The sequence below is a fragment of the Procambarus clarkii genome, chromosome 15 (assembly GCF_040958095.1).
Source record: "Procambarus clarkii isolate CNS0578487 chromosome 15, FALCON_Pclarkii_2.0, whole genome shotgun sequence".
Taxonomy (NCBI): Eukaryota; Metazoa; Arthropoda; class Malacostraca; order Decapoda; family Cambaridae; genus Procambarus; species Procambarus clarkii.
This window is the reverse complement of record NC_091164.1, coordinates 32431977-32458084: the sequence shown is the minus strand read 5'-3', so window position 1 is coordinate 32458084 and position 26108 is coordinate 32431977. Positions and strand designations below refer to the sequence as shown.

The window sequence follows — 26108 nt, the reverse complement described above, 5'->3', positions numbered from 1 at the left end:
CTAAACATGTTTAAAAATACATTGTTTGAGAGGAGTTTTGTAGAAACTGGTAAGAGTAATTATAATGTTTCCATGATTCAGTGCTTACCTCTTGTGAAAATTGCTTAGAGTTGTTTAGTCAGAGTTGATTTGTTTTTTGTATTGAGGCTGGTATTTTCTAAATTGATTCCATGTACAGTATGTCTAACCATCCTGTGAGATGGGAGTATTAGATAAACTTATAGCTAGTTTTTTATCTACACTGTGTACGTAATACTCCATATAGAATAGGGTAGCAGCACATTGCTGTGTATACCTAATCTTCTTAATAAAAGAAATCAGTAATAAAGATTTAAATTATAGTTTGTATTATTACAAATACAGTACTGTATTATCCTTATTAAATCATGTTGACCATGGATCATTAAGATCTCATGTTGATATGTAATACAAGTCATATTTCTTTTGAACTGCTAATCCATGCTAATCATTCATTAAATTGTGCATTATGTCTCAATTTTTCACTTCCTTGGATATACTGTACAGTACAAAAAGATAGGATAAAAATAAACCAGTAATATTTCTTAAATTATATTTTTCATTTAAATAACTGCATCAATATTTTTACAGCTGACAGGATTTGTTTTCCCATACAGGTGCATTATTTGTTAAAAAAATTTGGTTTATTGTTACACACAATGGTGCTACATAGCCTTCCCAGCTTGGTGCCTTCTTTTAATACTTACTGATTAAAAAATAAATAATAAATACATTTTATTCAGGAAAAGTACATACAGTTGATTTACAAACATAATGTTGGATTTATAGGCAGAGCTAGTACATACAATACCTAAAGCCACTAATACTCATAGCATTTCGGGCAAGGTGTCGGGGGATAAAACAGACTAAAACTTAATAGTAATCAGGATTAGGTATGAATTGTGTTGAAAGAAGGAATAAAAAATACAAAAAGGGGGTTAACATAGCATAAATCAGCAATTGCACATGTTGGTGAACAGCGTTGTTTAAAAAATAGCAAGACATGGGTTGACATTTAGGAGGTAAGTTAGGTTACATGGAGTTAATTAGGCAGTACTTGGTTTAACTCTTAAACTGGTTGAGAGAGGTACAGCCTTTGACATGATTCGGGAGGTCATTCCACATTCTGGGTCCCTTGATTTGTAGAGCACTTCTAGTTTGGTTACACACAGCCAAATTGAGTAACAGGAAGAGGTCTTGGACACAAATTTGTTCCATGTTAAATGTAGATGAATCAGCTGAGTGTTCCTCAAATAAAATAAGTTGCCTCAGCTTATAAGGTAAATAAAATAAGCATTTCTCAAATAAGTAGCTGCCTCACCTCACTGCCTTACTGCTACATAGCCTTCCCGGCATGGTGCCTTTTGATAATTACTTGTTCCACATCCAAATTGTATAACAGGAAGAGGTCTTGGACCCCTACTTCCCTCTCTCTTTTTTAATAATCTATATAGTCATAATTATAGCTTTAAGTATTCAATGAATAAAGTTTTTGACATTTTTACCCTTTTTCTTACCTGTATTTGTGCAGCATATTTTTATTTTATGTCTCACCCAGATTTAATTTAAAAATAAAACCAAACTAAATAAATTAGAAATGGGTATGTATAGCTAAGGTACACCCTTACTACTAGGTGAACAGGGGCATTTGGTGATAGTAAATGATCCCATCAGGCAGGGCTCATCACCTTCTCTCATATTTCATGTTCACCAGTGTTTATTTACTTAATAACTACTAGTATAATATCTTGCTATTATAAAACTAATTCTACTATCATCAAACACATATTTACTTCAAGTTTCAAGCAGAGAATGCATATATAACTAACACGAAGGATTCCTCTTCACTAGATTCACCAGCTATAATATTTTGGTCATGTTCCAATATCATAAATCGATCCCAGTGTTATGTAGTAGAGAAAAAATGACTTATATCCAGTTTACGTAAAGCTACGAGTGGTCGAAACCACACTTAAATCCCGGAATGAACTTACGAAGGTTTTTCCACTTAGGGTAGTTAATTGAATACAGACGTAGCCGCCACGAAGGCGCTAAGACGGAAAACGCTCTTAGCTAAGAGGAAAAACCTTTGTAAGTACCTTCCTGAATCCGGCCCCTGCAGGCTACTAGGTACGACATATATATATATATATATATATATATATATATATATATATATATATATATATATATATATATATATATATATATATATATATATATAATATATATATATATATATATATATATATATATATATATATATATATATATATATATATATATATATATATATATATATATATATGTCGTACCTAGTAGCCAGAACGCACTTCTCAGCCTACTATTCAAGGCCCGATTTGCCTAATAAGCCAAGTTTTCCTGAATGAATATATTTACTATAATTTTTTTCTTATGAAATGATAAAGCAACCCTTTTCTCTATGTATGAGGTCAATTTTTTTATATTGGAGTTAAAATTAACGTAGATATATGACCGAACCTAACCAACCCTACCTAACCTAACCTAACCTATATTTATAGGTAAGGTTAGGTTAGGTAGCCAAAAAAAGCTAGGTTAGGTTAGGTTAGGTAGGTTAGGTAGACGAAAAAACATTAATTCATGAAAACTTGGCTTATTAGGCAAATCGGGCCTTGAATAGTAGGCTGAGAAGTGCGTTCTGGCTATTAGGTACGACATATATATATATATATATATATATATATATATATATATATATATATACATATATATATATATATATATATATATATATATATATATATATATATATATACATATATATATATATATATATATATATATATATATATATATATATATATATATATATATATATATATATACATATATGTTGTACCTAGTAGCCAGAATGTCGTACTCAGCCTAATATGCAAGGCCCGATTTGCCTAATAAGCCAAGTTTTCCTGAATATATATAATGTTCAAACATGTTTTCTTATGAAATGATAAAGCTATCCATTTCATTATGTATGAGTTATTTTTTTTAAATTTGAGTTAAAACTAATGTAGATATATGACCGAACCTAATCAACCCTACCTTACCTAACCTAACCTATCTAAACCTAACCAAAACTAACACAATTATGTCAATAATTTATGTTCTTAATATAATATAATAATAATAATTCAAATAAACTAATTGGAAACAATTTATTGAAAATAAAGAAAATCACTCGGCCTATTAGGCAAATCGGGCCTTGCATAGTAGGCCGAGAAGTGCATTCTGGCTACTAGGTACGACATATATATATATATGACAATGTCAGACCACGAAGGAAAAATGAAACAGGAAATTTCCTTAAGTACTTTCGTATATTAAATACATCTTCAGAAGGTCCAAGTTTTCCTTCCTTCTGAGACCTTCTGAAGATGTATTTAATATACGAAAGTACTTAAGGAAATTTCCTGTTTCATTTTTCCTTCGTGGTCTGACATTGTCACATTCTTAATCACGTGTTTATTTTCGTGATATACACACATATATATATATATATATATATATATATATATATATATATATATATATATATATATATGTCGTACCTAATAGCCAGAACTCACTTCTCAGCCTACTATGCAAGGCCCGATTTGCCTAATAAGCCAAGTTTTCATGAATTAATGTTTTTTCGTCTACCTAACCTACCTAACCTAACCTAACCTAGCTTTTTTTGGCTACCTAACCTAACCTTACCTATATATATAGGTTAGGTTAAGTTTGGTAGGGTTGGTTAGGTTCGGTCATATATCTACGTTAATTTTAACTCCAATAAAAAAAAATTGACCTCATACATAGTGAAAAGGGTAGCTTTATCATTTCATAAGAAAACAATTATAGTAAATATATTAATTCAGGAAAACTTGGCTTATTAGGCAAATCGGGCCTTGAATAGTAGGCTGAGAAGTGAGTTCTGGCTACTAGGTACGACATATATATATATATATATATATATATATATATATATATATATGTCGTACCTAGTAGCCAGAACGCACTTCTCACCCTACTATGCAAGGCCCGATTTGCCTAATAAGCCAAGTTTTCATGAATTAATTGTTTTTCGACTACCTAACCTACCTAACCTAACCTAACCTAACTTTTTCGGCTACCTAACCAAACCTAACCTATAAAGATAGGTTAGGTTAGGTTAGGTAGGGTTGGTTAGGTTCGGTCATATATCTACGTTAATTTTAACTCCAATAAAAAAAAATTGACCTCATACATAATGAAATGGGTAGCTTTATCATTTCATAAGAAAAAAATTAGAAAAAATATATTAATTCAGGAAAACTTGGCTTATTAGGCAAATCGGGCCTTGAATAGTAGGCTGAGAAGTGAGTTCTGGCTACTAGGTACGACATATATATATATATATATATATATATATATATATATATATATATATATATATATATATATATATACATATATACATATATATATATATATATATATATATATATATATATATATATATATATATATATATATATATATATATAGATATAGATATATATAGAGCTAAAAGTGGATATGAAAATCTTGTTGGTCAACTCTGCGCATGTAGTGTATCCACTGTGGGAGAGCTATTTCCTTCAAAAATTATAGTCGTGCGGCTTTATGTTTAAAGAAACAATTTCAAGTACATTCTTTGATTGAAAAACATGAATATAAATAGAAGTGTTAATTGTAAATGATCACTTATAAACAAAAATAAGAAGTAGGAAAAATGATATGTGGAACCAGACAAAAACATTGGAACGCTCAGGTGATGAGAGGGTAAACAACCGCCGCCATTTTAGCAGCATCCGCCGGTGATGTCCAGCACGAGCATTAAGGGTCACGAACCTTGACGCAAATTGCACCTATCATAAAGAAAAAGCACCACCATTGACCGCCAAGTGCTCACATCAAGTCTAACTCTAAGAAACAACACTCAAGCCTTGACGCTTCTCCCAACATCCGGGGGAGAAAACCTTCACACAAACTGCACCTGTCATAAAGAAGATGAAGACTCACCAGTGTCCACAGTGTCCGAAGGTATTCACCTGTCCTTCACGTGTAGAGCGTCACATGTTAGTGCATTCAGGTGATAAACCTCACGAGTGTCCAGAGTGTGGGAAGAGATTCAGTCAGCGTGGAAGTATGAAGACTCACATGATGGTGCATGCGGATGAGAGACCTTTTCAATGTGCCGAGTGTGGAAAAAAATTTAGTGTACATGGAAATTTAATAAGCCACACGTTAGTGCATTCAGGTGACAAACCTCATAAATGTCCAGAGTGTGGGAAGAGATTCAGTCTACGTCAAAGTATGACGACTCACATGTTAGTGCATTCAGGTGACAAACCTCATAAATGTCCAGAGTGTGGGAAGAGATTCAGTCTACGTCAAAGTATGAAGCGTCACATGTTAGTGCATTCAGGTGACAAACCTCACGAGTGTCCTGAGTGTGGGAAGAGATTCAGTCAACGTGGAAATATGAAGACTCACATGATGGTGCATTCGGGTGAGAGACCTTTTCAATGTGCCGAGTGTGGCAAAAAATTTAGAGAACGTGGAAATATAATAAAGCACATGTTAGTGCATTCAGGTGACAAACCTCATGTGTGTCCAGAGTGTGGGAAGAGATTTAGTCGTCTTGGTGATATGAAGAGGCACAAAATGATACATGCAGATAATCGGCTAAACACTTACAGTGTGGAAGGTAATTAAAAGAATGTTGAAGGATAATGAGGCACATACAGGTATAGTAACTTAACTTTAATCTAACAGTGTGTGCTATCACAATGTCAGTTGGATGTTCTTCAAAGGTAATTCTATTTTGTTTGAGAATGCACTTCACCATGAAAGGTAAAGATCAAGATATTTTATTATATTGTTCTTTTATGAAAGTTAGATGACCAAGCAAGAACTAGAGAAGCTGTCACTAAAGGAAAATTCAAAATTGCTTATAAGTATAGAAATATCTCTTTAGTTTAGCAAAGATAAATCAAAGCTTTAAATGTTTTTCTTCACATTTATGTAAATAATAATGTGCTTTCTGTTTTTGTTCTCTGTGAAAATTTATTTAAAATGTAATATACTCTGTAGCTAAGTTATGGACATTATTGTAATATTATTTAGCATTGGTGCTGGTAAAGAAGACAGTCTGAGACTTACATAAGATGAGACCATTTGATTGATAGGGAAATGTAGGTTAATCAAGGAATTTTCTCATCAGATTCATATGCAAACTGATGTCTATTTTATATTTTTTGTTTAGGCATATTTATGAATAATACTCTTGATTATAAATATTTCACCGAAGAGTTTATTGAAGGCAGATTGGCATTTATAACTGTCAGTCAAGTTAATATGAAATTTAAATTTATGTTACTCTAGAAATTTACATCACTCTAAATTTACCAGAAATTTATATTACTCTAGCCTAACTTTATCAGTTATGCTGTAATTGTCTTGGAATAATATTTTACCCGATTTACCTGAGGGCCACTAACCCTAGTGGCCTCGATAAAAACGGGAAGCTGGCAGCTTGTTGAAGATTCCCTCCCCCCCCCCCCAATTTTCCTTGATTTTTTCCAGGTATATTTTGAAATTCAGCACAATTTGGCAGTTATGGCGTTGGCAGGTAGTCAGTTCCATCGATCAATAACCCTGTGGGTGAAAAAGCCTTATTCAAAGTTATATTAGCTTGATTAGCATTAATATTATCTTGATTCCTATAATCCTCTTTCAATTATATTATCCAAACTGGCAATTATATTAAGATGATTGTGAATTACATAAACCTTACTGGCAATTATATTAGCATGACTGTCAATTTATATCAAACTGATACTTATTTATGTTGTGGTGCTCGTGGGTTCTATTACATCTATCAATGGAGAGTTTCAGATCAGGATTAGCATATAAGAACAAGGTTTTGTACATGTAAATAGCACAAGAGATTGTGTAGAGCGAGTGTATATTTAGCATTTTCATGGATTTAAACAGAGAGGCTGTGTGTTGTTTGAAGACAATTTTATTGTTCTGATAGGAGATTTTTATTGGGTGGTGATGAGCATCAGGTAATTTGCAGTGGATGAATGAACCCCATGCATAGATACCATATGTTCACATACCAACCCTAATTTTCAAAGAAACCTCTAGATTTTTAGCTCCAGCCATTTCATTGCTCTACAACAAATCATTTGAACTCCAAACCTTTCCTGATATTCTAAGGGAAAAAAAAGCAAGAGTAACCTTAGTCCGTTAAAGTGTCAATCTCACTGAAGTCAACAATTATAGACCAATATCAACTCGGCAGATTTTGTCTAAAATATTTTAAAGAGTTAATCTACAAGCAGCCTTAATCCTATTTAGCAAAACAAAATTTACTTAGTTCTTGCCATAATGGTTTCAGGCCCAAAAAAGGACCAATCATGCACCGATTAGTATGATTAACTTTATATATGCAGCTCATGGAAGAAATGAGTACCCTTGTTCATTTATTTGTTGACCTACATTAAGACTTTTTTACACTGTTAACACATTAACTTTCTTAAATTACAACATTACGGAGTAAGAGGTTAATCCTTCCAATACCTACAGTCTTACTTTAGTGACAGGCTCCAGTATTTCTCTGTGAATGATTCCAATTCACCCACTCTACCTATTAACACTGGTGTTACACTGGGCAGTATTCTTCACCCTCTTGTCTTTCTCATCTCCCCCTCCCTTTCCAGCCCGTTGCCATCATGAGGGGGCTTGGTTGGCGGATGCTAGAGTGTGATGCTCCATGGGACAGTGTCCTCTGTCCTTTTGAAGCCTAATGCTCTTGCTGCCATCTTCGCTAATTGTGCTGAATGCTTTTTCCTATTAAGTTTAATTTTTCCTTTCCAATTCTCCTGTTTAATTGCTATTTCCTTGTGACGTTTTGCAATTCTTGATTATTTTTTCAGATATTTTCTTCTGTTTAGACACCGGGTTTTTTGGGAGGCACACACACTCACCCGTTAAACTGTGGTACTCGGCATTGTCGAGCAAGGAGACACCTTTATTGTCAATTTTTTCCTTCATTGCTGAGCCCAATTATATCGTGCTGAACTTCTATTATATCTTGACGGACTGATGATTCCTATGGTTACGATTGTAGGGCGTATATCTACAGTGCACCCCACCAGACAAAGGCCCCCCACCCTTGGAGGTGGGGGGGCCTTTGTCTTGTTGGGTGTCCCATCCTCTAATTGTGGCTCAATGGTGGGTATGGGGCCTTGTTTGTTGATGAAATGTTTACTCATTCATTTACATGCTGATATCTGACCCTCTTTTTAACTTCTAAGACGTGAGGGGTGGGAGACCAGGCCCCCAAGTTGAACTGTGATGGAAAGCTGGGCTCTGTAGCCCACACTACATTGGTCCCAGATCAGGCAGCTCCTGACTCTCCCTGCTTGATGGGGTTCTGGGAGCTCTTCTACTACCTGACTTGTGAGTGCTTGGTCCACCAGGTCCCAACTACCCCTATCTCCTCCCCCTCCCACCTCTGTGGCTGGGTTGAGCCCCAAGCTCCCAATGATGACCACCTCATCACATGTAGTGGCTCCATCTCTCATTGTAACAACTGGGCCTCTTTGCCCCCCCCTCCCCACCTGCCCCTCCCTCTTACTGGGGGTGCTCGGTGCTGTTCCCTCCGCAGTCACACTCACAGGATTCCTTCCAGTTCTAATACGTTCCAAGCTTTATTTGGTTCTGCTACATGGACTAAGTATTTTGATCTTAGTCATGATGATTCTACTCGTCCTGAAGATTTATTCATCCATTAACACCTAGTTGATTTGGTGGATACCTTTGTCATTTTTATCCCCACGCCTACTGATACATGTTTCTTTGCAGCGCCTTCTCGGGAATTAGCTGTCTGCTTAGCCTCGTTGTCCTGCATTGGGAAACCCCGGTTCAGATCTCCAAAAATGCCTAGTTAAATGCTAGGATTTACACAGCTATTCTCCCGCAACATGTAGCGACTGGTGATAGCTGTCAATGCCATCAATCAGAGCTATCGATAAGCTTTAATATACCTAGTAATCTCTCTCTTTTTTTTTTTACAAAGTATCTGTCAACTTTCTAAAAATTTTGCTAAAATTTACCTACTTTAAATTATCCGTTACATTAAGGACCTTCTCGAAACGCTGCATGTAATAGTAGCTTTACAAGAATGTAAACACCATGCTATGTACCCCTAACAAACCCAATGTTCCTTGTGTGTGTGTGTGTGTGTGTGTGTGTATATATATATATATATATATATATATATATATATATATATATATATATATATATATATATAATGTATGTCGTACCTAGTAGCCAGAACGCACTTCTCAGCCTACTATGCAAGGCCTGATTTGCCTAATAAGCCAAGTTTTCATGAATTAATATATTTTCTCAAATTTTTTTCTTATGAAATGATAAAACTACCCATTTCATTATGTATGAGGTAAATTTTTTTTTATTGGAGTTAAAATTAACGTAGATATATGACCGAATCTAACCAACCCTACCTAACCTAACCTAACCTATCTTTATAGGTGAGGTTACGTTAGGTAGCCGAAAAAGTTAGGTTAGGTTAGGTTAGGTAGGTTAGGTAGTCGAAAAACAATTAATTCATGAAAAATTGGCTTATTAGGCAAATCGGGCCTTGCATAGTAGGCTGAGAAGTGCGTTCTGGCTACTAGGTACGACATATATATATATATATATATATATATATATATATATATATATATATATATATATATATATATATATATATATATATATATATATATATATATATATATATATATATATATATATATATATATATATATATATATATATATATATATATATATATATATATATATATATATATATATATATATATATATATATATATATATATATATATATATATATATATATATATATATATATATATATATATATATATATTTATGTCGTACCTAGAAGCCAGAACGCACTTCTCAGCCTACCATGCAAGGCCCGATTTGCATAATATGCCAAGTTTTCCTGAATTAATATATTTTCTCTAATTTTTTTCTTATGAAATGATAAAGCTACCCATTTCATTATGTATGAGGTCATTTTTTTTTAATTGGAGTTAAAATGAACGTAGATATATGACCGAACCTAACCAACCCTACCTAACCTAACCTAACCTAGCTTTATAGGTTAGGTTAAGTTAGGTAACCGAAAAGGTTAGGTTAGGTTAGGTTAGGTAGGTTAGGTAGTCGAAAAACAATTAATTCATGAAAACTTGGCTTATTAGGCAAATTGAGCCTTGTATAGTAGGCTGAGAAGTGCGTTCTCGCTACTAGGTACGACATATATATATATATATATATTTATGTCATACCTAGTAGCCAGAACTCTCTTCTCGGCCTACTATGCAAGGCCTGATTTGCCTAATTGGCCGAATGATTTACTTTATTTTCGATAAATTGTTTGCAGTTAGTTTATTTGAATTATTATTATTATATTATATTTACATAAATTATTGACGTAGTTGAGTTTGTTTAGGTTAGGTTAAAATAGGTTAGGTTAGGTTGTATTGCACATGTGTGCAATACAAATTTGAGGAAGCCATCCTCAATTTGAAACATCAGAATCATTTATCTTTTCTTGAGGTGAGACGCCAAGTACGCCATCTTTTATCTTCCTCTGGCATGTCTTATACTCGTATATTGCGTTCCACTTGTCGCCCTCTCCCACTTTCTCAGTTTTGCAACCGTTTCTGGGCCATGGACCTGGACACCAACACCACCACCACCTCACCTTCTCTATTGAATTCTGGGCCAGAGGGTCTTCCTCCAAGATCTCTGTCTGGTGTCTTCTTTCCTTCCTTCCTTCCTTCCTTCCTTCCTTCCTTCCTTCCTTCCTTCCTTCCTTCCTTCCTTCCTTCCTTCCTTCCTTTCCAGTCTTCCCTGTCTCCTGTGCCCTCTTTTCCTTCTGGGCCCTCCCCTCTTGTATTTTGGCCCTCCACACCGCCTGTCCATCCAGGTCGTTCTCCCTCCTCCCAGCAATCTTCATATAGACTGCTCTTGTTCTCCTTCTCCTGTTGAGACTGCAACGGCTGTCGCCCAGTACGATGCTGCTGGCACACCTGTCTATGTTAGAAACATACGCCTGGCTCCTCTTCTTCCTCCCCAGCAGGTAAGAAGGCATCAATCTCTTCCTCACCTTCCGACTCCGACTCTATCCCTGAATCCCCCTCCCATTTCAGTGGTTAAGTCCTCTGTCCCAAATATGGAAATTCCCTTGGCCCTCAATTCTCTCTTGGATGCTGCCCTTGATGAGGTGCGCTCCCCTGTTTCTGCCCCTCCTCTCTCTGATTGCCTTGACTGCACCTCTCCAATGCTGCTCTGGACCCTGTCAGTTCACCTCTGGTTCATCCTACCACTACCTTGACTCCATTGTTCTTGCTAGATTTACCTGTTCTTGATAGATTTACCTGTTCTTGATAGATTTACCTGTTCTTGCTAGATTTATCTATGCCCCATAACCCCAATTTCACTCATCCTGATCTTGTTTGGTATACTGTTTTAATTTGCCTCTGTTTAACCCGTGTTCTCTATTTCTATTCTCTCTATTTTTGACAATGTTTATTCTTCATTTGAATATTCGTGTATTTTATGCCAACTTATATGAATTCCAGCTTCGGATATCACAGTTTTCACTGCTTTGTGTCTGTCTCCAGGAGCCGATGCTTGGCACTTGTCCTGGTCACTTCCATGGTTACGCTAGTCTCTTCCCCCCTCCATTTTTTGCTATGGCCCATAACACTACTGCTCTTTTGATTCGTACTGATATTACCTTCGTCCCCAAACTTTTCCAGTTGTACATTGAGTGTTCTGTGGCCCATATCTTTTGAGTAATTGGTATACAGTCTGTTCCATTTATCTCCCCCCAAATTTCCCACTTTCTCCTCCTGGTCTTAACACCCATTGGACTCTTTACCACAGCCTATGCTCCTGTTGGGTGATTTTACCCGTCGGCATACTCTCTGGGGCGATGTTCTGCACACGGGGCTGCCTTCCCGAAGGGTTCTTCCTCTGTTCTTCTCTGTCTCTTCTGAATTCTGGTGAACCCACTTATGTTGACACCTGCTCTTGCACCGTCTCCTGTCTTGATCTTTCTCTCCTGCCCCTGTTCTCTTTATTTAGATTTCACATGGCAGGTTCTTCGGGACCTCCATAACGGTAACCATTTCCACATCCTTGTCACCTTTTTCTCTTTTCACCCTTCCGTCTCCGTCCCTAGGTGCCAGTTTGCCAAGGCTAACTGGAATCTATTCACCCTACATGCTACTCTTTTCGACCTCTCCGATCTGCCTCTCCCTCAAGCCTTACTCCTTTTTCATCACACCATATTAGACGCTGCCCTCTGGGAGCCGGTCGGCCGAGCGGACAGCACGCTGGACTTGTGATCCTGTGGTCTCGGGTTCGATCCCGGGCGCCGGCGAGAAACAATGGGCAGAGTTTCTTTCACCCAATGCCCCTGTTACCTAGCAGTAAAATAGGTACCTGGGTGTTAGTCAGCTGTCACGGGCTGCTTCCTGGGGGTGGAGGCCTGGTCGAGGACCAGGCCGCGGGGACACTAAAGCCCTGAAATCATCTCAAGATAACCTCAAGATATTCCTCGCTCTACCTCCTGAGGCATGTGGAAGTGCGTTCCCTGGTGGACTGCAGGCTGTGTTTCGGCTGTCTGCTGTAAGAGCACAGCATAGAAGAAAGACAGATGCAGATTGATGGTTGTTTGTTTTCTTTCATTTCACAAGGCGAGTGCGGTCCGTACGGCTAAACGTGTGAGTTTGAAATCTTTTGTCTCCACCATTACGACTGATATTCCTCTGCCCCAGATCAGGAAGAAAATCTGTAAGATATCGGGTAAGTTTGTTCCAGATATCTCGCCAGTCCTTCACTTCCGTGGTTCTATTGTGGTGGATCCAGTGTCGGTTGCCACCGAACTGGGTTCCCCGTTTTTCGACTCTTGGCTCCAGTTCTAGTCTTCCTCCATCTTTCCTTATTCGTAAGCATCTTCATGAATCTTGTTCCATAGATTTTCACATGCATCTCCAGCTTCTCTATAATGATCCTTTCTCTCTTTCCAAACTCCAGTCTGCCCTGACTCATTGCGGTTCTATGGCAGTACTGTCTAAACTCAATTATGGTTGTCGTGCTTACTCATCTGCCTCTCATTTTACTCTTTGCTGTCTTGATGCTCTGGACCATACTGGGTTATTCTTCAGCCCTGGTGCCTTGCGTTCGACTCCTACCCTAAGCCTGTATGTCGAAACAGGCATCCTGTCTCTACTGGATCGCTACTGTCTTCGCTACATTGTGCAGTCCCTACAACACCCTCCTCACTTTCACTTATGTCGTACGTTTCCTTGCACACTTTTCATCACACTCGCTCTCCATTTCCGACTTCACAGATGGGTCAAAGTCTGCAGATGGCATTTCTAGTTTGATTAAGTCATACTCTTGGAATATCAAAAAGGTATATGTTTCTGGTGTGGAGCTCATGGGTTCTGTTGCAACCTTCAATGAAGCTTTTAAGGTCAGAATTGGCATTACAGTTCAACATTTTATATATATATATAATACACATGAGAGGATGTGCAGTGACTTAATATCTAACATATTCAGAAATTTGAGTAGAGGTACCGAGTGATGTCTGGGGCCAGAGCTGGATATTGTCCTAATAGCAACTTTGTGTTGAGTAATTAGAGGACGTAAAGGATTTTGGGTAGTAGAACCCCAAGCACAAATACCATAGTTGAGATAAGGATAGATGAGGGAGTAATAGAGCGTCACCAGGGCAGGGCGAGGTACATAATATCTGATCTTAGAAAGAATGCCAACAGTTTTTGAAACTTTTTTATATATTTAGAATGTGGCCCTGGAAATTCAGCTCGTGGTCAATGAGAAGGCCAAGGAATTTGCCATCTATTTTGTTGCAAATTTTGGTATTATTTATCCTGAGATTTATTTGATTTGAGGATTTATTGCCAAACAAAATATAGAAAGTTTTGTCAATGTTGAGGGTGAGTTTGTTGGCAGTTAGCCAAAGATGGACTTTATTTAGCTCAGTATTCACTGTGACACTTAGAGCAAGGGGGTCAGGACTGGAGTAAATGAAAGTTGTGTCGTCAGTAAATAGAATTGGTTTGAGGTGTTGGGAGGCATTTGGAAGGTCATTAATGTAGATGAGAAAGAGGAGAGGGCCAAGTATGCTGCCCTGAGGAACACCAATGTTGATGGGTAGGGTGGGAGAAATTGAATTATTCACAGAAACGTACTGGAGTCTGTCAGTAAGGTAAGATTTGAGGTATTGCAGGGAGTGACCTCTGACTCCATAATGATGTATTTTACGAAGAAGGTTTTGGTGGTTGACAGTGTCAAAAGCCTTATGCAGGTTCACAAATAACCCAACAGAGAACTCATTTTTAGCAAGAGCTGCATGTATCAAGTTAATCATACTAATAATTGCTTCGTTAGTACTTTCTTTGGGACTGAAGCCTTATAGACAAGAGCTAAGTATATTGTGTTTGGCTAGATAAGAGTAAAGATGCTTGTAGATGAGTTTTTTAAATATTTTTGACAAGTTTGGCAGGATTGATATAGGTCTGTAGTTGTTAACATCAGTGAGATCACCACATTTGTGGACAGGGGTAACTCGCTTTTTTTTAGAATATCTGGAAAGGTTTGGAGTTCAAGTGACTTGTTGAAGAACAATGCAATAGCAGGAGCTAAAGATCTGGAGGCTTTTTTGTAAATTAAAGTTGGTGTCTCCTCAAGATTTGATTTGGTTTTAAGGGAAAGGATTACCTCATTAACATCAGTGGAATTTGCAGGCGTTAGGTACAGAGACTGTGGATACTTACCTGTAAGATAGTCCTTAACATCGGTACTGGAAGATGGAATATCATTTGCAAGGGATGCCCCCTCCCCGCTCAGCTCGTCGCCGTGTGGGGGCTTAGTGGACGGCTGCCGGAGTGTGATGCTCCTTGGGACAGTCCTCTGTCCTTTTCTAGCCTTGTTCTCCTGCTGCCGTCCTCTCCAATTCTGCTGGGCATCTTTTTCTTTTCCTTCTGTTTCGTTTTTCTCCCCCCTCTTCTCCTATCTGCTTGCCGTTTCCTGCCGACCTTTTGCTCGTTCTGGTTCTTCCCTTGGTCTTCTTCTATTTTGACGCCCGGGTGCTTGAGGAGGCATACTCTTGCACCCGTAGAACTGTAGTACCCGACGTCGAGAGCGAGGGGAACCTTTTATTGTCAATCCCCCTTTCGTCACTGAACCCGATCTCGACGGACTGTCGGTTTCTTAAGGTGGCGTTTGTGGGGCGTATACTCACGACGCACCCCTAGGAGGCCCCGGCAAGATCGGCGATAGCTTCTTGTTGGGTGTCCTGCCTCTAATTGTGGCTCCATGGTGGGTGTGGGGGCACATTCGTGAATGAATTCTTCTTTTCGTCATGATGATAACCCCTGTTTCGGCTGCTTCTGGTGTACCTTCTCGGGCTCGTGGGGTGGGCGACCAAGCCCCCGAGTCTCCGTATTGGAAGACCGGGCTCTGTAGCCTCCGCTGCATTGGGCCCCGACCTTGCTCCTCCTTTGACCTCTCTGACTCTTCCCAGGCACCCAGTGGTGACTACCTCGTCCCCTGGGGCGGCTCCTTCTCTAGTTGTAACTACTGCGCCTTTTAACCCCTCTCTCTCTGGGGGTTCTCACCGCCGTCCTCGTCACGGCCGCCCTCGCTCGGTTCCTTCCAGTTCTGCTACCTATCAAGCCTTGTTTGGTCCCGCTTCGTGGGCCAAATATTTTGATCTCCTCCCTCTTGATTCTGCGCCTCCTGACGATTTCTCCCTCCATCGACATCTCGTTGATTCCGTGGATGCCTCCATTACTTTCAACCCCACTCGTCTCGGTACACGTGTCGTTGCTGCTCCTTCTCAGGATGCTGCTTCCCGCTTGGCTGCCTTATCCTGCCTTGGCGAGATCCCTGTTCGGGTCTCGAAGAACGCTCAGTTGAATGCCAGTGTTGGCACTATTTTGCTCCCGCCCTATGTTGCGACCGGTGTTCGGGACCTGCGCGACTGCCACGACGATATTCGACATATCCTTGCTGCCCAGGGCCATTCTATTCTCCAGGTGGACACGTTTACTCGTCCCCCTCGTGGTAGTCGCCGTCAACCCCTCCGGGTTGTGAAGATTACCTTTGATGGTAGGACCCTTCCACTGTCATTCTTGCTGGTGCCAGGTGCTATGTCCAGGAGTACATTCCTTCTCGGCTCTGCAACAAGTGCTGGAGGTTTGGGCATGGTGCCCTCCGCTGCTCCGGGACTGTCTCTCTCCTTTGTGTGGTGGCGAAGGTCACTCTAAGTCGGAGTGCACTTCTTCCCAGGCTCGTTGCCTCAACTGCTGTGAGGCCCATCCTACCTTCTCCCGTGCGTGTGTCCATTACAAGCTTGAGGCAGCCGTCCTCAACTTGAAGCACCGGGAGCGTTTATCTTTTCCTGAGGCGAGACGCCAGGTTCGCCGGCTCCCGCCTTATGCTAATATCTCTTATGCTCGCGTGTTGCGCTCTTCCTCTCCTCGTCCTTCCCACCTTCCTCAGACTCACAACCGTTTCCGGGCCTTGGACCCTGATGCGCCCACTGCCCCCTCCTCTGTTCCTTTGGGTTCTCTCCCGAAGGATCCTCCTCCTGGTCCTCTGTCCGGGGTTCCCCTTCCTTCTACCCGGTCTGTCGTGTCTCCTGTGTCTTCTTCCTCGTCCCCCTCCGATCCTCCTTCCCATCCTCTTCCTCCATCTATCGGCTCTCCCCACCGCCTGTCGGTGCGGGCGGATGTCCATCGCTCTCCTAGCGGCCGTCGTGTGTGCTCTCGTTCGGCTTCTCCTGTTGAGACACTGGAATCCGTTGCCCGGTACGTAGTTGCTGGGACACCGGTCTCTTTAAATCAGAAGCGTAAGCCTGGCTCGTCTCCTTCCTCTTCCCCGGCGGGTAAGAAGGCTTCGCTTTCTTCCTCAGCTCCTCCGTCTGGTTCTGTTGCTCCTTCCCCTCCCGTTTCAGTGCTTGCGCCCCCTGTTCCTGCTATGGAGGTTGCTTTGGCCCCTGCTTCCCTTTCGGTTGCTGCTCTTGCTGGGGTGCGCTCCCCTCTTTCTACTCCCCCTCTTCCTGCTGCTGTCCTTGACTGCTCCTCTCCGTTGTCTCCTCCTCCTCTGGACCCCGCCCGCCCACCTGTGATCTGTTCTCCCGTTTCCTTCCCTCCGTCTTTGCTCAGTTTACCCATGCTTCCTAACCCTGACTTTGCTGACCCTGATCCCGACCCTGATATTCTTTAACGTGCTCTGTTGCTCTTTCGCCTTGGTTTCTTCCTTGTTCTCTGGTTTTGTCCTTTCTCTTCTCGTCGTTGTCCATTCTTCAATGGAACGTTCGAGGTTATTACGCCAATTTCCTCGAACTCCAACTTCTGATTTCGCGGTTTTCGCCCCTTTGTGTTGTCTCCAGGAGCCAATGCTTGGTGCTCGTCCTGGTCGTTTTCGTGGCTATTCCTTTCTCTCCCCCCTTCCCCAGCCATTGCTGGGGCTTCTAATTCTTCTGCTCTCTTGATTCGTGCTGATGTTCCCTTTGTTCCTTTACTTTTTCCTTCGCCTCTCCATTGTTCTGCTGCTCGTATCTTTGTGGGGAAATGGTACACAGTTTGTTCCATTTATCTCCCCCCGAGTGTCCCGCTCTCTCTTCCTGATTTGAAACACCTCCTAGACTCCTTGCCGGAGCCTGTGCTCCTGCTGGGTGACTTCAATTGTCGTCATTCCCTTTGGGGTGACGTTCTGACGAATACCCGGGGTCGCCTCCTTGAGCCGTTTCTCCTCTCTTCTTCCCTGTCTCTTCTGAATTCTGGTGAGCCCACTCATTTGGACTCTCGGACTCGCGCCCTTTCTTGTCTTGATCTTTCTCTCTGCTCTTCTTCTCTTTACTTAGATTTCACGTAGCAGGTTCTTGATGACCTCCATGGAAGTGATCATTTCCCCATCCTTGTTTCCTTTTTCTCTTTTCGCCCTTCCCTCTCTTTCTCTAGGTGGCAGTTTGCTAAGGCAGACAGGACCCTATTTACCCTCAGTGCTGCTCTCTCTGACCTCTCCCTTCTGCCTCTCTCTCGCGCTCTCCTCCTTTTTCATGACACTGTCTTCAACGCTGCCCTCCGCTCTATTCCTCGCTCTTCCTCTCGGGGTCCGCGGAAGTGCGTTCCCTGGTGGAATGCGGACTGTGCTCGGGCTGTCCGCTGTAAGCGTGCAGCCTGGAGGAGGCACCGCTGTAGGCAGACGACCGATTCTTTTCTTTTCTTTCGGAAAGCGAGTGCGGTGGCCCGTAGGGCCATCCGTACGGCTAAACGTGAATGTTGGGCATCTTATGTCTCAACAATTACGTCCGAAACCCCTCTGGCCCAGATCTGGAAGCGTATCCGCAAGATAGCGGGTAAGTTCGTTCCCGATGTTTCACCAATCCTTCACCTCCATGATACTCTTGTGGCGGACCCGTTGCAGGTTGCTTCCGAACTGGGTTCCCACTTTTCTTCTGTTAGCTCTGGTCTTCATCTTCCCCAATCTTTCCTTCTTCGTAAACCTGTCCTTGAGTCTCGTCCTTTAGATTTCTGCACTCATCTTCAGCTTCCCTATAATGATCCCTTCTCTCTCTCTGAACTTCGTTCTGCCCTGGCCCTCTGCAGTTCTACGGCGGCGGGCTCCGATGGTATTCATTATGAGATGCTTCGCCATCTCCCTCCGAGCATGTCTCAGTATTTACTGAGTCTGTATAATCGGATCTGGGAGTCGTCGTCAGTCCCTGAGGACTGGCTCGATGCTGTTGTCCTCCCTGTTTGCAAACCGGGGTCTCTGGGTACTTCCCCTAAGGACTTTCGCCCTATTGCTCTCACAAGTTGTGTCTGCAAACTCTTTGAACGTATGGTTAACGTTCGTCTGATGTGGTTCCTGGAACACCATCACCTCCTCTCCCCTTCTCAATTTGGTTTCCGCAAGTGCCGCAGCACGACAGATGTCCTGGTGAACTTGGAGGTCTATATTCATACTGCTTTTGCTGCGAAGACCTCCGTTGGTGCCGCCCTTTTTGACCTGGAAAAGGCTTACGACACCACTTGGCGTTATCATATCCTATCTCAACTTCATTCTTTTGGCCTTTGTGGTCATCTCCCTCTCTTTCTCCGCAGCTTCCTCTCTCGTCGTTCCTTTCGGGTGCGCCTTGGTACCGCTCTCTCTCCCTCTTTTCAGCAATACGAAGGTGTGCCCCAGGGTAGTGTTCTGAGCACTACTCTTTTTCTGGTTGCCCTCAATGGTCTTCTTTCCTCTCTTCCTTCTGGTGTCTTCTCCGCTCTCTATGTCGATGATCTTACCCTTTGTTGTCAGGGTGATGATTCGCCTCTCCTTCAACGCCGGCTTCAACTTGCAATTGATGCCGTGTCGTCTTGGGCCACAGATCATGGCTTCAAGTTCTCTACTTCTAAGACTTGTGCCATGACTTTTACGCGGAAACGGGTTGTTCTTCGTCCCTCTTTGTCACTTTATGGTCATCCCCTTGAATACAAAGATTCCGCGAAGCTTTTGGGGTTATTCCTTGACACTCGTTTGTCTTGGTCTCCCCATATCTCTTACCTCCGTGTTGAGTGCTCGAAGGCCCTTACCCTCCTTCGGGTCTTATCCCATACTTCTTGGGGGGCAGATAGGCGCACTCTCCTTGCTTTACATTCCTCTCTCGTCCTGTCTAAGCTCGATTATGGTTGCCCTGCTTACTCGTCTGCTTCTCCTTCTACTCTTCGCCGTCTTGATGCTTTGCACCATACTGGGTTGCGCCTCAGTTCTGGTGCCTTTCGTTCGACTCCCATCCTTAGCTTGTATGTTGACACTGGCTTCCTGTCTCTCCAGGACCGCCGTGATCGCTACTGTCTTTGCTATCTTGCGCGGTCCTTGCAACATCCTTCCTCTCGCCTCTGTCGTGCTTTAACTTTTACCCCTCCTGCGGTTCCTGTTCCTCTTCACCACCTCCCTCTTTCTGTCCGGTTATCTCGCCTACAGGATTCTCTTTCCGTTCATATTTCTGATGTTTCTCCTCGTGTTGTTCCTTCTTTGCCCCCGTGGAGGGTCCCTCTTCCACGGTTTTGTACATCCTTGACCCGTATCACTAAAGCTTTTACCCCTCCTACGGTTCTAAAACGCCTTTTAATCGAGCACTTTTCTTCTCACTCCCGCTCCGTTTCTGTCTTCACCGATGGGTCTAAGTCAGTGGACGGTGTTGGCTACTCTGTTGTTTTTCCTGATCGCACTTATATGTGTCGCTTGCCTCCGGAGACTAGCATCTTTACAGCGGAACTTTATGCTATTCTCTATGCTCTTCGTCTCCTGCTTTCTCATTGTCAGTCTTCCTTTGTAGTTGTTGTTGACTCTCGTAGTGCCCTCATGGCTCTCGGGTCCTTTAATCCGGTTCATCCAGTAGTTGTCGAGATCCAGCATTGGCTGTTTCTCGTTCACAGTTAATTTAAGTCGGTTGAGTTTTGTTGGGTTCCCAGCCATATTGGTGTGTCTTTAAATGAGCATGCGGATGCTGCCGCCAAGGAAGCTGTCCGCTCTTGTCCCATCTCTCGTAAAGGCATTCCATATTCCGACTTTTACCCGGTTATCCATTCCTCAGTCCTTACCCGTTGGCAGGCTTCTTGGTTGTCTGTTACTGGTAACAAGCTATGTACTCTTAAATGTTGTGTTTCCTCGTGGCCGTCCTCCTTCCACCGTAACCGGCGGTGGGAAACACCTCTGGTGAGGTTGCGTATTGGCCATACTCGCTTAACCCATGGTCACTTGATGGAGCGCCGCCCTGCCCCTTATTGTCCTAGTTGCATTGTCCCTCTTACGGTCGTGCATGTCCTTCTTGAATGTCCTGACTTCCAGGACGAGAGTGTGTCTTGCTTTCTGACCGCCCCTCGCGGTCACCTGTCCCTCGATAGAATTCTTGGTGACTCGGATACTTTTGATATCGTTCGCCTTATGCGTTTTTGTTCTCGTATTGGCATCCTTGGTGATATTTAGCGCCCTCTGATTATTTTGCGAATTTGATGGTGCTACATAGCCTTCCCGGTTTGGTGCCTTCTTTTGATAATTACTTACTTACTTGCAAGGGATGACCCAATGGAAAAGAAGAGCCTATTGAACTCAATAGCAGTATCAGAGGCTGTAAGCTGACCATCGTTATTGGACAGATGTATTGGTTTGTTATTTAAAGTCTTCTTTGATCCCAATATTTGTGAAATTGTGTTCCATGTTTTCTTAATGTTGCCCTTTGTTTGGGTAAATTTATCTTCGTAGTATTTAATTTTGGCTCTTCTAATTATTTTAAATAGCAATGATGAGTAATTCTTTGAAAATTTTTTTGGAGATGATTCCTAACCTATACTTCTTCTCAAGGTCATGTTTTTGTTAATAGATTTAAGTATTCTCTTTGTAAGCCAAGGATTGTTTAGCCTTTTAGTTGTGACTTGTTTCATTAGCATAGGACAGTGGATGTTATAAAGGCTGAGAGTTTTTTGAAGAAAAGATTGCACTGCTAGGTTGATGTCCCCTGTGTTACCTAATTTGGTCTCCCAGTTGACATTAGCAGCAGCAGCAGCTATAAAATTGCCCATGGCAGTTAAATTCTGCAGCCTAAAGCTTATCTCCCTTGTCTCTAGAGGTGGTTTGTTAATGTTAGGAGAAATGTGGGGTAATAGTCTGTAGTGCTATCGATGATTATCCCTGAAGTAAGCGGAGAGGTTATGTTGGTCCAGATGTGATCAAGAGCCATGGCAGTACTATCAGTGATTCTAGTAGGTCTAGTGATTAAGGGTATGAGGAAGCAGGAATCATACAGTTGAGGAAACTAGCAGCAGGAGGGTCCTCAGGCTCGCAGAGATCAATATATTAAAGTCCCCTGCGATAATTAGATGGTTTTTGTTCAGTCTGTTATCTGTTTCCTTCACTAATATGATCACTTCAACGTCTGCTCTATTCATAGAATTATTTCTTCGATCTCTCTGTTTAGATTTATTTTTCTTTTTAAAGACAGTTGTGTCTGTTTAAGCAATTTCCGTTATTTTTTTCCTTCTGTACAGTCGTCTGCGTGTTCTCTTTCTAGAGTTGTCCTCTTTCTGACCCTCCTCACAGGCATGTGCTCTATGCAGATCTAGTAGGTTTCAGCTGTCAGTGGAGCTATTCCCTGTGTGAGAGTTTTGTCGCTTCAGATGGTTTCCCAATGAATGTTTCCAAGGTCTATATTTATTTCTTCCCAGTCGATCCTCTTATTGTTGAATTTGAATTGATTGAATAAGCCTTCTAGCTTGTTGGTTTTGTTGGACTTACTACTGTTATTAATGTTAGTTTGCACTTTAATGAGCTTATAGTGTGAGTGTGTAGAATCTGAGATTGTAATGTGTCTGATTAGTCTGGTGAGTAACGGTTGTGGTGTCAGTGTAGCCAAAAGTTTTGTTGCGTTTTAAATTATGTTTAATTAAAAACAGTTTGTTAGGGTGTGATAGAGGTACACTTTACTTCTCATTTGACTTTTACACTAGAATATGAGCTCATTTTGGACATTGTCAAGATGAGTGTTTATTTACCATAACTGTTGTTGTTGTCTACCTTACATGGTACAAGCAGGTGAGTTGTGGCGTTCATTGACATAATTGTGTGTTAAACTTGAGACCAAATAGATTTTTTGGATGTAATTTGATTCATTTGTTGGGAGCACGTTGTTACAACCCTACTGGGACACAACCGGATTCTTTTTTGATGGTATTAGTTTTTTGGGTATCCGGCCGCAAGTTAGTAGAGGCTTTCAAGGGGTGAGCTCCGTAACGCAAGTAAAATCAACGGGGGAGGTACATTAAATACACAAGTATACTTAATTATATATATTCCCTTCCCACCACCATATGTAAATTAAAGTCACAAAAGGGAATTATTACTACACAGTATTTACATCTTCGTCTTCCTCTGAAGACACTGGATACTTGGCGATGCTCACTCTGGGTAGCCTTTCCTGGTTTTCTCTTCTGTCGCCCAGAACCCACGATGAATCTACCCAGGCCACAGGCTAGCCAAATTACAATCCCACTGGGTGCCTCGTTGTGATGGCCTACAACCACAGTCCAACCTGTAGCTGGCAGGTACTAGTCAGCCTCGCTGTTAGGCCACTCCACGACTAATACTAGGGTTGCGAAGCCCTAGGCAGGAGCCTCGTGTGACTTGCTGTTCACTCTCCTCGGCCGGCACCACAGTGGGTGGTCTCTTCCACCAGCCAGCCCCGGAGACGGCGAATTCCGTCACTGCCACTCCTCAGGCAGGCTATCACACACTCAGCAGAGTTCGTCCGGGGGTGGCTCACAGCTTGTACAAAGCAGACTGGTGAAGAGACCTTGGCTGCCTTGGGTAGACTGACTCAACGTACCTCACAGCCATACTAGGTTGACTCTGAAAGCAGACACGTCATCAGTATTGGGGACACAACATGGGATCACTAGGAAACATCACTTACTAGCTTAGACACAAACGTCCACCTATTCCCTCCATAGACGGCATTCACTGTCTAAGCGCCACTTCACCAGAGGTCAGCAGCGGCTACGTCACGAGCCGACTAGGACAGGCATCCAGCACTTATTGCCTTCGCTTCATGCTCAGGCGAGGAGTTTTGGTTCATAACACACGTGCCCAAAGCCCATGCTTTGGATACACTATACAATAATGTAAGTTTGCCTCGGGTAATAAATAACAGTGATCATCATTACCTGGTTTCAGGGGATGGACGGTGTTTCAGGCCATCCTCCAAAGGTTTCACAATGTCAAGAAAATGGTCAATTTAAAGTAGTCTCTCCTACCCTACCAGAGGCTCCAAAACAGAAAATGGGACAGTACATCACTTTCTTGAGTTGCTTTCATTTTCTCGTAAATTTTTTGGCCTTGTGTGATGCATATGAGCAAAAAGTGATGCTCTTTATCAGAGGACAGGTTAGGTATTTACTCGGAATAGAGAGAATATTATAGAGAATCTTTTTTTTTTTCTCTTTGGCAGGAACACCACTTGAATATGGCGGGGCTTGTGTGGGTGTGGATGCAAAGTGATCTGGCCGCAGCGGTGCGACCCATCGTGGCTGCATTGATTTACGTCCTGGATGATCCCGGAAGCGCCTTAGTCGGACCTTAGCATGCATCTTAGCCCGGACACAAGTTCGAACCCTCATTACGGCCTTTGTGGATTTGTTCATGTATCATGATATTGTGATTTCTGTATCACAAGTGATGTTCTTTTCCTTAAGAATGTATTCCATGATTTGTATACAGATAAAGGTTTGATTGATAACAGTTGTGTACCTCTACTTGTCTTGATAATAAACAATAAAAATATATTTGAGTTTAAAAACTTATTATTGCTGTCAAGTTTCATAATTTCTGGAGTTCAAGACAACTGGTATTGCCCCTTTTAACCCCTCCGTGGTGCCTCCTTGCCGTGGTGAGGGGCTCACGTACACCTCCCTGTGACCGGTGTAGGTTGCCTTTGCCCCCTCTCCTGCCACTTTTTGGGTGGTGGACGTGCTGAAGGGCACTACGTAGGGGCCTTATGAGCCATCGGACCACCCGCTGGAGGGGTCGTCTGTGAGGGGCTGCCCTGAGTGGATGGTTGGGTGTCCAGGCTGGAACGATAGGGGGAATATGGTCTTAGCACCAGTGTGGGAGAATGGACGATGTAGTAGGACTCCCCTGTTGAAAAGGGTGAGCACCGCTGGGGACAACGCACCCTTCCTGCACTGGCCCGCACTCAGTCTCCTTGACTGCCCTGGTAGGTGGTATCTCTTGGTTCCAGGTCCTAAACTTTTGATATTGTTTGCTGCATGGATGATGACACGACTTCTCTTACGCAGGCTCATGGTGTGGGTGACCAGGCCCCTGAGTCAGACCATCCTGGAAGACCAGGATCTGTAGCCCCGCTACAGGGCTCGGTTTAGGCCCAGACCGGACTCTTCCTTCCTGCTCCCCTCCCTCCTCTGTGGTTGAGTCGAGCCCAAGACTGCTGTGGTGACCGCCTCGTCCCCTTGCATGGCTCCATCTTATTGTGACTTTTTGACCCATCTCTCTCTAAAGGTTCTCATCGCCGTCCTCGCCACGGCTACTCTCGTATGCTCCCTTCCATACTAATTCGTACCATGCTTTGTTTGGTCCTGCTACATGGACTAAGTACTTTGACCTCCATCCTTTACATCAACTCCTGACAATTTTTCCCTTCATAGGCATCTTGTAGATTCCGTAGATGCCTCAGTTACCTTCAACCCCACCCATCTTGGTACCCGTGTCGTTGCTGCTGCTCATAATGCAGCCACCCGCTTGGCCGCCTTATCCTGCCTTGGCGAGACCCTGTTCAGGTCTCAAAGAGCGCTCGGGTAAATGCCAGTGTTGGCACTGTTCTCCTCCTACACCATGTTGCGACTGGTGTTAGGAATCTAAAAGACTGAAAAGACCACGAGGATATCATGCATATCCTCAAGGCCAGGGTCATTCTGTCCTCCAGGTGGATACGTTTATTCATCCCCCTCATGGTTATCACTGTCTGCCCCTTCGGGTTGTGAAGATTAACTTTGATGGTAGGACCCTTCCGCCCTCTGTCATTCTTGCTGGTGCCAGATGCTTTGTTCAGGAGTATATTCCATCTCCCCGGCTCTGCAATAAGTGCTGGAGGTTTAGGCATGGTGCCCTCAAATGCTCTAGTCCTGTCTCTCTCTGTCTCATGGTTTGGAGGCGAGGGTCACTCTAAGCTGGAGTGCACTTCTTCCTAGGTCCGCTGCCTCAATTGCAGTGAGGCCAACCCTACCTTCTCCCGCACGTGTATACGTTACAAACTTGAGGCGGCTGTCCTCAACTTGAAGCACCGGGACCATTTTCCTTTTCCTGAGGTTCGGCGCTAAGTTCATTGTCTCCCCTCTT

At 42.3% G+C, this 26108-nt stretch overlaps 1 long non-coding RNA gene across 1 annotated transcript; it reads left to right on the top strand.

Annotated features, from left to right (window-relative positions):
- Positions 1-4843: 4843 nt before the first annotated feature.
- Positions 4844-24538, top strand: LOC123752607 (uncharacterized). The gene is made up of 2 exons (XR_006772208.2): positions 4844-5767; positions 24205-24538. It is a non-coding gene; the product is annotated as an uncharacterized lncRNA (long non-coding RNA).
- Positions 24539-26108: the final 1570 nt, after the last annotated feature.